Genomic DNA, 16,719 nt, shown 5'->3' with positions numbered 1-16,719 from the left:
CACAGCTATCCTTTGTAGAGAGGTAAAGATATGAATTTTAAAACAACATGGTGAATGAATATTTATCATCATGTTTTTCTTTTTCTAATCTCTTCTACTTTGCCATAGCATGAACAAAGTGGAAGTTCTCTGTTAGAGTTTTATAGTTGAATATAGCTATATATAGCTGTGAATTTTGGTACAAACACTAGGAACTAGTCTAAGGTCTTCTTAGAACACTGGCTCTTTTCATGAGAAAACTGAGCACCTTCCTGATTCCATATTTAGTCTTGGCATTTCAATTCCTGACAGCTTCTTGCTCTTTTTCAGTAACTGAACTTAATGAATTTTTATTCCCAAATATTTTTTCTCTTGCAAGTTTGTCTTGATGTGTAAAATAGTGTTTTTAGAAACACAACCTGTTAAATTATCATACTATCTTCAGCACAAAAAAAAAATGCAACTATGTAACTAGACTGCATATAAAATCAATACTTTTACTAAATTTGGTAAAGAGAGATAAATATTTGGGAAAAAATCAAGTTTTAATGATTTACAAATAGATAAAAATTTTACTTTTTTACCAAAAGTATTTCTTTATTTCTTTTTCCTTGTATGATTTTCTGCAGCCAAAATATATGTACATATGGTATTCCAAAAACGCCTCAGCACAGCTTCTTTAGTAGCTAAAAGGTCTGTTTAAGGTTTTACTCCAGTTAGAAGATAAGTCTTTTAAACAGGCAGTGACCTAGATATTATAATTCATATTCTGGCAGTTCTCCAAATGTTGAAGTTATTTATGTCTGATATTTTAAATATTAAACCAGCAGATTGATACTATCAAAACCACTGGGATCCTACGTCATTTTTTGCAGTCATCATTTATAACAGTACTCCTTACTATGAAGAGTGCAGATCACACATTAAACCTTTTTTTAGCCAAATGTTACCTAGATTGAACTTTTCCAGTATTTCTTACAGTTCAATATAAAACACACACACAAAATCAAAAAAACAACCCACCAAACGAACAAAATCCACAAGGATTCATTTAAAATTAATTAATCATAAGGAATTGTTTGTTCCTTATATTAAAATAATCAGCAATATTGCCTTATTTTCGATCTTACTTATCTATGATAATAGTATTTCCATTCACATTTGTAAGCAGGTTATAAAAATTAAATAGAAAATGTAAAGCAAGTTTTGTTTTTTCAGGGTGAAGCTCTTTCAAAACACAAACCAATTATTTTATTCTAAACAAGCATCATGTTTTTCAGAATCCTAATAACAAGAAATATTATTGTACACTTTGATGCAATGGATAGCCACCCAAATTCAGAAAATATCCATGTTGTTCCCATGAAGTCAGTAAGACTAGACAAGACAACTGGTATTGTTACCAAGAATAGTGTTTTCTGTAGACAATACTAGATTTTTAAGTGATAGGCTGAATCAGGAGTGACTATTCACCACTTGAGTGAAGTAAGACGGTTAAGATGGCAAATAACCAGAAGTATGAAGCTGAAATTAATTTAATATCTTCTGTGTTTTATTTTTTGAAAGGGCCTGTTGGAAGAAAGACCAACTAAAAACATACAACATAGAGCACGTAACATTTTTCCATCACTGTGTTCTAAAATCTCCCTTGTGTATTCCATGTCTTGTGTTTGATTACCTCTTGAATGACTCCCATCTGGGGAAAGAAAAAATGAACCACAATAAAAAACTTGAGGTACACTCATAGCATTAGATTTTCATGTTGACTTGTCTTCATGGATGAAGAGGGTGAGTAATACAAGAGTACCTTGATTGTTGAATTTGTCAAAAAATCAGAATAAATTTTAAAATCTAAAATCCAGTCTGTCCCAAACTCACTGAATTGTATTTCTCAATAAATATGAAAAAGGCAGTAAAATAATTTAAAAATATATTTAGGAATAGTAAGTATCAATTGAGAAGAAATTGGAACTAAAGGTACCTGCAATTACTTGTAGAACCTAATTGTCATTACATGAAGAGAAATAAAGATCAAGTAATTCCCCCAGGGAGTTTAATTCTTGTGTAGAATGAATATGGCTAAAGACATCCCCTTCTTGAAGTTTCACTGGAATTGTTGTAATTAAGAGTCAGATGTATATAAAATATATATACTATGTTTCATATATAAAGAATATATATACTATGAAGTCAAGAAAGCAAACTGACAGTACAGACCCTGAGTCAAATACAAGATGAGAGTGCTGAAAAAGTAGCCCAAAGGTTTTTATAGCTCCTCAGTTAATCACAGGATTTACATTGTTTCATAGCTCCAAACTCCATTAGCCAGGGCAGATTGCTAGTTTTGTGATCCAAGTATTGAACTGAAGGCAGGCAGCATGCAAGATGAGATCATCCAAGGCCTCATTATCTAAAAAACTTAAAGCCCCATATAATTTCAACCCTTAAAAAAAAATTATTTCCAGGATCTTAATCCAATCTCATTGGCAGTGAAGCTGTGATAGTCAATATTCCAATGACAAAGAAAGTGCAGTATCAAACTTGTGCGTGGAAAGGCTTGGAAAGGCAAAATTTCTTTTGAAGTTATTTCATTAACTTAATGATCCACAGCAAAAGTTCTGTGAATAGCTGGAATGGCAAAACACTGGAGAAGAGATAGCCACTTATGTGTGAGAAAAACTCAAAGAAATAAGTATTCACTTGGAATTAAACCTTGAGTGTTTTCTCTTTCTGGTTTTCTGACTGATCAGAATAAGCAAATAATACAGTTCTATGCAGAGAAAAAAGGAATGATGCTGTGTCTGTATTAAGCTAAGTCAAGATAAATATGAAAAGTGGGAGAAAACCCAATGACTTGTTAGGTATTCTTTTATTCATGGCAGCTTGATATTTCTACATAATAGGAGAAATTTCTAAATGTGGCACTTGACTCTGCACTTGATATTTCAGTGACTATAATTCTTGCTATGTAATGATACAGATAATGATCTTGCCTTAAGTGTCTAGCATGACTCCTCATAAGTGCCACTGACAAGAGCTTTCCACCAATAACTTCATTATCAGATAATCGTGAAAAGATTTGAGTTGGAAGAGAGGGTTCCATCCTCCCTTCCAAGGGCAGGGACATCTTCCACTAGACCGGTTTACTCAGAACCCCATCCATCCTAGTCTTGAGCACCTCCAGGGATGGGGAGTCCACAATATCTTTGGAACAACCTATTCCACTGCCTCACCCCCCTTACAGAAACTAATTTCTTCTTGGTATCTAATCTAAACCTACTCTCCATATCATCCTATCACTATGTGCCCTTGTGAAAAATTCCTCTTCAGCTTTCTTGTAGGTTCCCAGTAGGTACTAAAAGGCCACTATGAGGTCTTCTCCATGCTGAACAGCCCCAGCTCTTTCAGCCTGTCTTCACAGGAGAGGTGCTCAAACCACTACGATCAAAGTAGTGACTCTCCTCTGGACTGGTTCCAAGAGGTCAACATATTTGTTGTGTTGAGGGTCCCAGACCTGGACACTCCAAAGTGGGGGTGGGGGGGGGCCTCAGAAGAGCAGGTCACTCTACCAGGGGGTGTAGTATTGACTTCAGTTTTGGGGTCTTTTAGGTTTGTCTTCCTTATCAGCAATGTTTTTAGAACCCTCTGCTTCTTCTACACAGGAATAAGTGTGTTCAGGACACATGACACTATCAAAAAAATTGATCTCTTTCCTTTCTTGGTGATAATTTCTCCTAAATTATTTGTAACTGTCATATTATTATCCAGTCTTTTCACTGAATGATATTCTGCACAGTGTGACTGCTATGCTCAATCAAATTCATTTTCAATACTGACTCCCACTGGTTATGCAGATAAAGATGATATAAAGCCCATAAGCTGGCACACATTCTAAAGCCCAAAGTACCAAAAAAAAAAAAAAAAAAAAAAGACCAGGCATAAAACAACCTTTGACCAGGCATAAAAAGAACAAAAATCAATAAAGGGTGTAATTAGGATTTGAAACAGAACTGGAGAAACACCACAAAGAAATTTATTCCGAAATTAGTAAATTCTACAGGATCTTACATCACTTGTTTGCCCCGCTATTCAAACATCAACTCTACCTTCTTAGGCAATCTTTTTCAAACTATGAAATGTATTTCTAGAAAAGCAAAGTAAATGAATAAAAATATTTAAAAAGCCATAATATACTCTGGAGAGCTATTATTAGAGGGGAAACATGATATCGAGTCTACGCAACAGTTTGAATACAAATGGTAGGATTAAGTTTTAAGGAGTTTACAAGATTAGTTCAGGTTCATCAAAAACATGAAATTCTAATTCCACAAATTTACTCCTTTCCTTAAGGCTTTGAGAATTTTTCTGACAGTATTGTAATTATATCAAGTAAGCGAGAGGATACAAAGGAAGAGTTATTCTTTTTATCTTCTCCTGCAGAGGTGCTAATAGGAAAGAAGATGATATTTGTCTGCTTTATTTAAACATAAATATGAAGTGGTTTTCTGAAAGATTCGGAGCCTTATAAATACTGTTTTTGCAGGGCACTGTCTTACATAAAATAAAATTATGATCATCTGTTGCACATTACATTCCAAAATATAGGTTGGAAAATTTGTCAAGTATGAGCCACTGATTAATGACAAAATTAAAAGAAAAAAACAAAAAGCCTGTAATCCAGATGACTTGGATTCCTTTTCTCTTGTATAGAGATTTTACCCACTCATTTACTGGCAACTGTAGCCATCTATTTAGCAATTCCTTCTTCTTTATATTTTAAATCTCTCCTAAAGTTCCCAGAGGAATGTTGTTTGGTGCACAAACTAGTTACAAAAATTTCAAATATGTAATATGATATGGATATTTGTATTCGTAGTGCCTGAGACCATCAAAATAGGAGAAAAATTTAAATCCTATGTCTATACACTTCTTTTGTTCTGTCTGGAACTTGCCCATGCCTTACAAGATTTTCTCACTCCACTTTCAAGGAAGAAACTGAAGAGAAGATATTACAGCTGGTTAGGGGTCAGTAGCTCTGACTGAGGAAGAGGTGACCGGTCCGGAGAGATGGTCCCAAAAGGAATCGCCTTCCCGAGGCCCGGTGTCTTCCCTCAGCTGCCAGCTAGGAGGGCCCATGCAGAGGCTGTCAGCTCTTTAGTGATTGTCAGCTCATGATTCCAGCTCAGCTCTGCAGGGCACCTCCAGGCCAGACCAGGGAGAGAGAGATAAGAGGCTCGTGTGGCTGGTTCCACACCAGGTAGCTTTATTGGTCTGCACTCCAGCGAAGGGGAAAGCCAGGGACGAGCAGCTCTCCCTCTCAGGGGCAGAGGGCTGGCTTTATAGGGATACAGGGGGTGGGTGTCAGAGGGTAAGGGCCGATGGGTTACAAAGGATCTGCACAGGGTCTCCCAGAGGACTCTGGGTCTCTTTTTCTCGCCATAACTGAAAAGTTAGCTGCCTTCCCAGGGGGGTCCTGCTGGGCGATTACGCACTCTCCTTATCTCAGCAGACATCCCTCCAGGGCAGTGGCTGGGCATACCCTACAAGAAGAGAATAGCTTTCCTATGGAAAAAGTCAAGTTATGGCTTTTATACGATGTAGTTTAGCAAATTTACATGAGCTAAACAGATTTAAACACTTTTGGAAATCTCTTGTAATTGTTTGTGGTTTGTAGTAGATAAATTTCACTTCTGGCATATTGTATTAAAAAGCATATTTTAGAATGTTTCTTTCCTTACCTTTACTCCCTAATTTTTCTGCCTTCTGACAGTGCTGGGAATGTGTCTAATGTACAGTCACTGCAACAGCAACAGTAGAGTACAAAATAATACCATGACACATTAACAAGTCAGAACTGAAATGAGGATGACTGATGACTGTGAAAGAAATGTAGAAAACCATATATTGATTTTAAAAAAGGGGTTAATTTGTTTTATTGCTTAGTTGCATAAAAGACAGGACTAAAACTTCAGGCAAGTATTTTTTTAAAAGTATGTTTGAACTTCACGTTCATGTATTTTTTTCATTTCTTTGTTATCTATAAATTGAAGCGCAGATTCTCCTAGCAGTCTTTCTCTCCTATGATAATACCTCACTTTATGCAGTGAGGTGTCATCAAAAATATTTTAGTAAATTGCAAAATCTTCTTACAGCTGGAGATTACATACAGGAAAAAATACTTATTTTCTCTCAATAATAAGGGAACTTTTTTTTTTATATAATTTTTTCTTCTAATCAAACTTGTGAATTTGTTTTCTGTGAAATATTTGCTAAACAATGCCAAATGTCTTCCTTTCTGTGCCCTTCTCTGAAAATGCTATTCTTTCTCTCTTTTGTAACAGGAGTTGGAATTCACAAAGTTGAGGTAGGAAACTCATTTTATTACTGGGTAATTTAACTAATTTACTAAAGCCAAGGGTATTAAAGCTTTATGATGTTATTCTTGTGATTTGTGTCTAGCAGTTATTCACTATGGCAACTTACAGAGAAGGTTTACAGTCAGCACAATATAGAGAACTACTGTGGATTCTTCTTGTCATTAGTGTGTTGGATAAGATTTTCATCTAAAATGATCAATTATTTTTATGTATTTATAAATAGTTCTGAAGTATAATGACATATTCTAAGTCCTGTCTTTCCAGTGAAGCTGAAGTTTTCCTGTAATTTATATTTGACCTTTATCTGGAGCCCAGGAAAACAGAAAGTTTTTAGGGAGCTGTAGCTTCGCTGGGCAGTGGAACACATTCTTTCGTCTTTCCAAAATTGTCTTCAAACAAAAAGAGAGGGAAGATGGTACTCCTGACTAAAGATAGTTCTGAACCTGTTTTATCTACATAGATTCAAGATAAAGCTGAGTTTATCAGGACACACATATAGAAATCAGCATGTCCTTTTGTAACTATACCTCACAGAATTGGAAACACCCATTAACTGACATAAATGTCAAGTAGCTCAGTTGTTGCAGTGAAATTGGAGGAAAAAATTAAAAGCTTTTTAATATATCCTCTCAAAAGTAAATTTTTAACTTCAGTATTTTGGCAATAATTTACAGTTCTTTATTTGGCTACCTTAAATCTTATTTTATCAATGGCTCATTAAAGGGCAAAGAATTTTCATAGTGTCTAACTTCAGTTGTGAAGCTTGAGGTCTTCAGGATGTATCTGTCTTTGTGGAAAAAATGCAATCTATATAACCATCTGTAAAATGACAAATGTTTGGGATAGATTTAAGTATACTGATAAAAACTTCATTTTAGATGTAAACACTATACAGAAGTTATGCAGGTACACTTAGATAAGACACCATTTCACATTTCTGTGCACAAAAGATGACTTTCTCATTATTCTGTTAATTTTTTTTTACTAGATGTATTTTTTTTATATCTACACTCTACCCCAAGTTCCTACTTTTTTCTTATTGAACTGTGAGGCATGCATATTTTATACTTATATTATTTCCTAATAAAGGGTACTTCTTTGTGCATGACCATAACTTTTTTGTTGAAAAATGCAATAAATAATCCACAAATATCAACCAATACAACTTTCTCTGGCATGGTGGCAGTCACCTAAACTACTTTTTACATCCATCTAAGTTCTGAATATTTAACTGTGCACACACAAACATATATATTTTATGTATATATAATATAGAAAGAAGACCTACGGAATCTTTTTAGAGAATACTAAAAAGTAGGTTTTCACCTAGACTCCTTGCATACAAGGGTAAGAGTGTATAGAAGCTTACATTTTTCTCTGCACAAAGCTCATTAGAGTGTATTGTATCCAATGACAAGCGAACATCGCAGAGGTCCTTTGAGAAATCTCTCCACCTTACTGATACACTGGGGCTTTAGATCTAATAGTTCCTCTGCTCCAGCATCTGAAAAGACGCCTTCAGGACTATTTTGAGTGGTTGTTGGAAGAGAAATTACCTAGAAAACAATAATAAATTCATGTTTAGAAATTAAAGAAGTCATAAGAAAAATAAAGGGAAAATAAATGTCTTTAGAACCTTGTATCTGAAAAAAAATTCCATTCTGGTTAAGAATCGGTGTTGTTCACTCTCTTATTCAAAAATGGGAGAAAGCAAGTGACAGTACAGAGAACAGGATTAAACCAGAGAGCAAGTCCTTTGCTTCTGGATGTGGGGTGCTGGTGGCCATCCAGAATTTGTCAAGAGGTCAGTTGGTTAGACCCAATTCAGATTCCCTCCAGTTTTCTGGCTGTCATATCAGTGGGAGGGAATCTATACCAACAAAGCAGAATCTTTAATGTTGTGTGATTTAAGTGTGAAACTATAGGGAATTAAAGAAAATGGAGTTTGGGTTGGTAATACGACCAGTAATCCACCTGAAGAAATAACTGACTTAACCACTGAGCTGAGTCCTTCAGATCTAGCAAAACAGACCTCCCTCCCATTTGCAAAGGACAGTCCAAGGCAGAATTTGCCTGACTGTGGGGTGTATGAGTATTTTGAACACAATTTATGCTTCTTCATAGAAATATATGTGTGCCCTAACAGTATTCTTTTGCATGTCACTCTTTATCTATATACTGGTGTTCTCTCTTCCATATATCAGTATAACATGACCCCAACAGAAATCTTTAATGTATAACAATGGATATTGTAGCAGAAACCAACACACATCTTAGACTAAGTATTCCAGGTAAAGCAAAAGTTGGCGTTAGTTATCATGAACAACTGCTTTGGTTTCTATTACAAGTAATAGATTTAATTGTTATTTAAAAGATTCAGGAAAGAGCAGGCTTAGCTCACACACAACATTATGAAAATTAATGTTTTCATGTCTTTAGGATCAGGACCAGTGTTTGGGATAGGAATTAATCCGTTAGTGATGATGAAATATCAGCATACAAATTCTATACATAATTATATATGTGTATCTATTTTTATCTCACAAATTCATTAATCTTAACCTTTTAACCATAATAAAAGCCATTAACTGATTCAAATAGTCTCTCTGCTTCTTCATCCTGTAGATATCTTTAATGTTATCATTCTCAAAAATACATTTGCAGACAGTTTGGGCAGGTGTGTGACTGAAAAAGGTCAAAGTGAAATACCAGCATACTTAACAAACATATTTCTGCACTCTGTCACAAAAATCATTTTGGTTGCATAGCAACAGCCTTTTTAATTACTACTTTCAATCTAGATTTTAATAATTTAATTAGTATTTTTCTTCATTAACTTGTTTCACCCAATAAATTTAATGTATTCAAGTCATTCCTTATTTTTAAATGGTCCTTTTAACCTCCCTTCTTTGTCCTTCCAGCATCTTTGGATATGCAGTAGAGACTAAAATCTCATTAATTCCATATCCAAAACCACAATCAAAAGGACTCAGCCTTATGCAATAAGCAAAGCGACATTTTAGGTAGTCCTTGTAGCTGAAGTTGTTGGAGCTCAGGTAAGCATTAGTGAAGTCAGACTGGGTTCATAAAACTAAGGCTTTCAGAGGCTTTCAGAGCCAAAACTTCAGTGGCATGTTTAGAGTGGCCTGCCTTTAGTGGTAGTGATATTAGTGCTTTTGAAACAGTGTTTATCTCATATTAGTTAATCTTAGGTAACTACAAATATAGTTCCTTATGAAAAATCCTCAGCTATTGCTCTGTATTAAGACATTGCTGAAAAACTGAAGCCTACAAGAACCAAGTACTCTGAGAATAATTATGTGAGAGGGAAGGAGATATTATCTCAACAGCCGCAGAACGCATCCATGTTTACTTTAAGGAGCTAAAGCAGATTCATAGTGCAGGTCAAAGCTGACAGCAGAGCTAAGGTGGTATCACTACTAATAGCCAAGGTTTGCGTGCTAGGAGGGCAAAAATACATGGTGGCAGACACCAAAAAATTCAGCCTATGTCTACTGGGTATGAGGGAAGAAGATAAAGGAAACATTCCCTCTTAAACTGTTTTCTTAGCAGCAGTGACTTCTGTAATGGCAGGCAGCAAGAAATTTTTAGTCGGCAGGAGCATCTATGTGATATCTGTTGTCTATGTCCCTGTGTGTGCCTACATTCTGAGATAGCATCTGTTGAAGACTTTAATTTTTAAACCTCTCTAAAATTTTAGAAGCATTTATGTTTTCATTACCCATTTATATTTCAAAGAAATATGCTTCTCTCTTATTCCCCCAAATTAACTTTAATCAAAATTCAAATCTGTATATGATAGACTTAAATATCTGAGTATCTGAAGCAGAATCTATTTCTGGTAGACATGTAAATAGTTTATGAAAGTGGTCTGACATCTTTAGCATTTCAAATATTAATTACTGAAATCTAAAAGGATATTGTTTGATTGGGTAGATTTTCAGATCCAGAAAAACTCCTTCCCTGCTCAAAAATAAACAGATGTACTTTAATGATTTCTGAGCAGCTGAATTTGAATAGTGCTTTCTTTCACTACCTGAGGTATTAATCTAACATAATTTTTATTACTTTTATGTTTAAAATCTTTACAATGTTCATGTCTGTTTCTTCACCATCCAGTGTTATATATGCACTTCCTGCTTTCTCATCTACACTGTATTTTCATAGCAATTTTGAGATTATCATGCATCATTTTAAGACATTTTACAGGTGATTTGTTAAAACAAAACCACCAAAGAAGACAACCTTAGCCTTGTGGGCAAAACATAAAAAAATTAAACTCCTTGGTTCATTATCTCTCTCATTACAACATGTTTCTCTAAATAGGATTAATAGAGTACCTACCACAGGTTTTCTGCACTGATTGCACATGAATTGGTGGATGCTAATATTCAAGGACATTAAAACAAAAATAAAAGAAATTAGATGCTTTCAAATAAGTGATACTTTAACGTTTGGTCCCATAAAATAAAATAAACATTACAAAAAATTAAGCCTATAAACATCAGGAAGATGGATAAGTTGACACACCATTCTGCATATCTCTGTTTAATAATATTATATTTCATTTCCCATGCTAAGAAAACAGCCATTACCCAAAGCAGCCACTCGTAAACAGCCATTGTGAACAGATTGCATCCTTGTTGGTGGTATGATGATTGAAATAAGTTTACCAGTCTTTTATGAGGAAATACCAGATGTATAAAATACCTATTAATCAACTCACTCAGTTTTGCAAACATCAGTTTTAATACCAACAGCTATCAAAGAATAAATGGAATAAGAGGAAAAATATCAAAGAATTAACAAAATGGCTCAGTAATGTTGCATTGCTTGCAGTGATGGAGGTAAAAGAGGTAGCAGTCTAGGCTAAAAGGATTGTATCTTTTGGACTTTGCTTACGGACATCGATGTCGTGGTTTGTACTTGTCTGTTTCTGAGTCTCTGCAATACCTCTCCTATAAACCTGCTTAAAAGCAACTTTGTGAACAATAGCAGAAAGGGACAGCTGCCCACCAGTCTCTCAGATATCTGTTTCTCTTCTGTAATAATTGTAAATACAATTGTCAAAGACTAGTTCTGTGTTTGTGCAATAGGATTCAAAGGCATTACCTGTCATACAGTAAGCTGAGCTAATGAAACTAGTTTTGTTTCCTGGGCAAGTTTAGATCTTTCATTCTCTTTTTTTTTTTTTTTTTTTTTTTGGAGCAAGGGGAGAAGTGGTTTTGTTTGTTCAATATTATTAAATGCTATACAAACTAGGACTTCAAAGCTACTGCAGGAACATGGAAGAACCAATGACATGGATGAAAGAGTGATGAATTTGAGATTCATCCCTGAATTTATTTTTTTATTTGTTTGTTTGTTTGATTGATTTTTATTCAGAAGAGAGGTAAAAATCTCCTGAAACATTTTTCTGTTCTGATTGCAAAACTCTTCTCAGTCATACACTGTTTCTATCTACAACCACTTCCATCTATGCAGAAAATGTACTTAGCTGGTGAAAGAAGACATAGAAAAAGTATGGATTCATCAGCTGCCATTACTTAGGTAATGATGACAGCCAAAAGAGCTGTAACATTGACTAGCTGCATTCAGTCTTTATGAGTGATAGAAAACCTGCACTGCATTGACCTTTGGTTACAGACTACACACACACACAGTCTTTTTTGCACTGCTTGGAGCGCTAAGAGCATGTTGGAATAGGCAACTCAGTGGAGTGACCAAATTACTTTTCTGACTCTAGCAAAGCCAGTTTAGCTTATGTCTTTTTCAGCTAGTCGTGCAAATAAATAGTACTGGTTTGGCAAAAGGAGACAGGTCAAACTGAATATTCTGTTGGCACTGAAGGGGGACCGTCTTCAGGTCACCTCTAGGTCTGTTCTTGTATTATTTGCATTCTTAGAGCACATTTTCTGGTTATTTCTAGTGAAAAGACTACAATGCCTCCACCTTATGAGTCTGACATGCAAAAGCACCACTAAGAGATTTCAAAGATAACCAGAGTTGAGAACTTACTTTTACTCATTACTTTTATTTCGAAGCCAATAGAACAATAACATAATTGCAGGCAAGTAAGGCTGTGAAAACACCAGTTTACATCTCAATTACTAGTGTTTCTTAGAAAAATATTTTGCTTATGCCACGGGAATCTTTGAAAAGAGCACACAGATAAATCAGTGAGTTTGATTACAAATTGTGATCAATCTATATTTGAATTTGAATGTTTCTTTATTTAAAAAAAAACTGTGTGTACAAAAGGCAAACTATCAACAATGTGCCTGATATCTTTGATTCAGTGAAAAAAGAGAGGGCATATTTCAATGAAATACTTTTCTGACAGGAGAACACTGAAAAGGGAAAATATATCCACATTTAGCTAACTGATTAACCAATTGAAGCACTGGCGTTGACCAAGGACATGGAAGGACAAGGATGTAACTTCTGATAAACCTGCTCAGTGGCAATAAAGATTAGCTCTGTAAGACTCCTGGCACTGAAATCAATACTAATCTGTTACTAAGGAACAGCTCATCCGGTCAGAAGTTACACGAAACGCTGGTAGCCTGCCATTAAGCCATATGCAGAGATGTATGACATGCGTACAGTTGTTTGTAGAGCTAGAGAGATACATAACTTTTAAACGTTGTGGTACCTCATATAAATTTTTTTTGGCATGCAGTTTTTGATGTTTATGGCAAGAAAAGGAGATGGGGCTGCCAAGTTCTGAGTTGGACACTGCTGATTTTAGATACTTTGACTATTGCCCGTAAGAAGAGAATCTGTCTCACATTTCTATGCACATTCACAATGTTACTGCCTGTGTAGGTTCACCGACTCCTTGGATGAGTACAGTTAAACATGTGTTTAAACATTGACAGGAACATAATTTATTTTTCTCACCACTGCAAGGCTATATACTTTATAGCAGTTTGCCCCACCCATCTTGGTATCATTCAAGTTGTGGAACTACTCTTGGCAGCTCATCAGAGAAGCAGAGCCCAGTAGGCAGCTGAGGCAATCACTGATGGAGTGATCACAGAAAATCTTGTAGGTGAGATTGTTGTGCTGTTGTCAATAAGGAAAACCACTTCCACATTCATCTAGAGTCTTCACCAGATTCTTGGTGCACAATAACCCCATATTTGTCTTGCATCTTAATCTCTTTATTCCACTAAATACACAGTTTTATAACAGTAGGAATTTAAAAACATAGAAACTTCAGAAGCATTTATTGGCAAAATAAAAGACATACTGGATAAGAAAAGTGAAGAGAAGGCATATTAAAGGTATAATAAGTACTGTTTGAGTGATATCAAGTCATTTACTGACCTTTTTCCCCTTATAATAATATCACTTCTGTTCCCTAAATGACACTATTTTGGCTCACCGATATTCTAGAGCTGTTCTGCTGGATAGCATGTGCAGTCATTGAAAAATATAATCCTTGCAATGAATTAAATGAAAAACTAACCAGAAAAGCAGTACATATTACAAGCATAATAGCTGGCTTGAAAGTGTATCCTGGGGTTTCAGATGATGTCATAATCTGCTACAGCAAATTTAATAGTACTGTTGCCTGGAAGCTAAGCCATTATACTATGTTTAATTTCACTAAGATGTAAATTACATGGTTCAGTGTTGCATAGAACTGGCTACTGCCATTGTAGATTCTTGTTCTTGCAGCTGCAGGAATTCTAATATTTATGGGCATTTTCTTTAGCTGTTAGTCTACAGCTTTTATAGATTTTGGAAAAGTAATATTTTTACCCTCCCTTATTTGCTATTAGTCCACCTCACCTCTGCGTTCATCTCTTTTCCAAAAATAATAACAGAATTATAGGCTCTTTGAAGTATATCAGTAAATATTCAGTTCTTGAAGAAAAGAAAAGCAATATGGCTTGAGATTGACTTCTTGCCTAAAATCAAATCACACATTTGATTTTAGTGAGCCTTCAAATCAAAAAGAAGATGCTTTCCTTATAGAGTAATAGCCAGCTTGGGTATTTATATTCCACCTTTTATGGTAACTGCCAGAATGAAACTTGAGGAGACATTCTATATTACCACATGACTTTTACCAGAAAAAAAATATAAATAAAACTTGCCCCCACTAAGTAGATCAAAACTTCTGTTGTAATCTGAAATTTGCAGCTGAACTACATAGGAAAATAGCCTAGTTGACATCCATAAAGTGTAACAGATGTGTCTTTAAAGTAGTACGACATATTTTGTACCATTAAAAACTAGTGCAGTAATTGACTATTAGCATCTAGACATCAGTTTTAATATCAATGATTTATTGACAACCTGTTACAAGTACGGTGATACGCAGCAATGAAAATGCTATGAGGGATTTATTGTTTGTTCTTTCCAATGTTGGTTAGTTAAAAAATTCTTACCCTTACACATCTATATATTTTTCTCTCTGCACTTGTCTGTGGGTGGATAATTTACCTATCCACAATGCTTGCCAATTCCATGCTTCTGACAACATAATTGATTTTAGGCGGGCTTATGCATACATGGGAAATCGGTGAAAATTTTAGATAAGCTTTTAAAAGCAAGTATTGTTAGCAAAGGGATGATTCACAACAGATATTCTTGAGAAGACATAAAATAAGTCAACAGAAACTGGTGTCAGTTATAAGCCACACACAATTAATAATAATCTAATCTTTGTTTTGAAAACTTAAACACAAATATGAATATTCCAGTGGCTCACATTTACAAAAATGTGCTCATATTTGCTGCTTTCAGCAGCCTTTTTTCACTCAGCAAAGCCACTGACTAGATTTTGATTCTGGCCATATTTGTTCACTTATTTTAATTGTTGTGATCTACTGGCACAACTTCTCATCTTTATATCACAGCTGTGATTTAGCAGTCATTCAGTGTCTCTGTGAGAGAAGGCATACTTCTGTCGGTGCTCTGAATCATTTCTGAGATTACCAGTCAATTTAAAGCAGAAATGAAAGTGCATTATATCAGAAAAAATATTCTAAAAATGGTCATAAGATCTCTTTTAAATTGTCTGAATTTGTCTTTGAAATTATCTATACAGGAACTTGAAATCATGTCTTGGAATAATTTAGCAGAATTTTGTCACATGTTTGAATAAAAACATTAGTGTTGTGTCTTGGGACCAGTGTTAAGAGATTTTTTAAGGCTGTTTGCTTCTAGAAGCTGCTTTAGGTAGTACAAAAAATAAAGGTCTTACAACTTTAACTAAGGCCTCTCCAAAAAAACTGTAAGCCACCCTAAGCAATAGTTTCCTCTCATCTTCACTTCTGTCATTTGTAAATTCTAATGAGCCTACACAGAAAAGAGTCTAAAATGCCATTTTACTCTCGATTTCTATTCCTTCTCTTACTTCTATAGTAGCCTACTTAAGGCAGAGAAAAGTTGTGAGGAAACAGTATCCTGCAAGTTTCTTTCCATTGTCTGCAGGGAAGCTACAAAAGGGAGTACAAACTACTTTTAAATGCAATAAATGTACACCCACAGTCACTGATGAAGAAAGCAATAAGGATTAAAAAATTATTTTATCTGTAAGCCTCTCCATGGACACCACTTGGAAAAGTACAGTGGGAAAAATCTTGGTAGTAGCTTGGTACCTCAGCTTGGTGCCTCAGCTCCATAACAGTGACTTAGGGCAGCTGGAGACATCAGCTTCAGGATTCAGACCATTAAAAATATGGCTTGTCTGCTCCTCTCATGATGCAGGAGGGGAAAGGTGGGAATTAATATCTACATGGCAAATGATTGTCTACCGCTCTTACAATGCATTTAACCATTATATTGTAGAAATACCAAGAGACTACAGTTTGCTTTTGAGTGCTAAAGCTGAAATTAAGTGAGAGAAGTACCAATACCTGTAGCACAATGGACTGTGAAATTTGTTGTGTTAGAGGAGCTGTTTCTATGCTGTAAATGGATGAAAAACATCCCTTCAAAATCCTCCTGCTCTCCCTTTCATTTGAAAGAAAAAAACTTGCAAAATATGAGGAAAAGAAATGTAATGCAGTCATGGAAATAGTAGATTTTTCTCTCATTCCAGGTTTTTTCATGTGTGCGTTTTGGTAGTGTTGAGTGTTGTTTTAATCTAAACAAGGCATCTGATACTCTGTTTACCAGAATTTTAAGAGGTGTAAGTACTTAGACCTTCATACTCAGTGAGCATGTTATTCTAAAAACAAAATGGCAGTGTAAAGTAAGGAAACGTCAGGATAGCCAAAAGCAGCTTTTCTCTCCTTTTTTTTCCCCATAGTAGGAAAACATTTACTAAATCAGAACTTCAAAAGGAAAAACGTAGGTACATGGAGGTAATATTTTGTTTAGT

The 16,719-nt window shown here is 35.1% G+C and overlaps 1 protein-coding gene across 1 annotated transcript in view; it reads left to right on the top strand.

Annotated features, from left to right (window-relative positions):
- The first annotated feature begins 6,327 nt into the window (after positions 1 to 6,327).
- Positions 6,328 to 16,719, top strand: part of PTPRD (protein tyrosine phosphatase receptor type D) — a 568,740-nt gene continuing 558,348 nt past the window's right edge. The window contains exon 1 of the mRNA XM_069001512.1: positions 6,328 to 6,343. The gene's annotated coding sequence lies outside the window, so the exon portion shown is untranslated. The remainder of the gene's footprint in view (positions 6,344 to 16,719) is intronic.

This window comes from Aphelocoma coerulescens (assembly GCF_041296385.1).
Source record: "Aphelocoma coerulescens isolate FSJ_1873_10779 chromosome Z unlocalized genomic scaffold, UR_Acoe_1.0 ChrZ, whole genome shotgun sequence".
Taxonomy (NCBI): domain Eukaryota; kingdom Metazoa; phylum Chordata; class Aves; order Passeriformes; family Corvidae; genus Aphelocoma; species Aphelocoma coerulescens.
The sequence above is the reverse complement of the archived record's forward strand: the minus strand, read 5'-3'. Positions and strand labels throughout refer to the sequence as shown.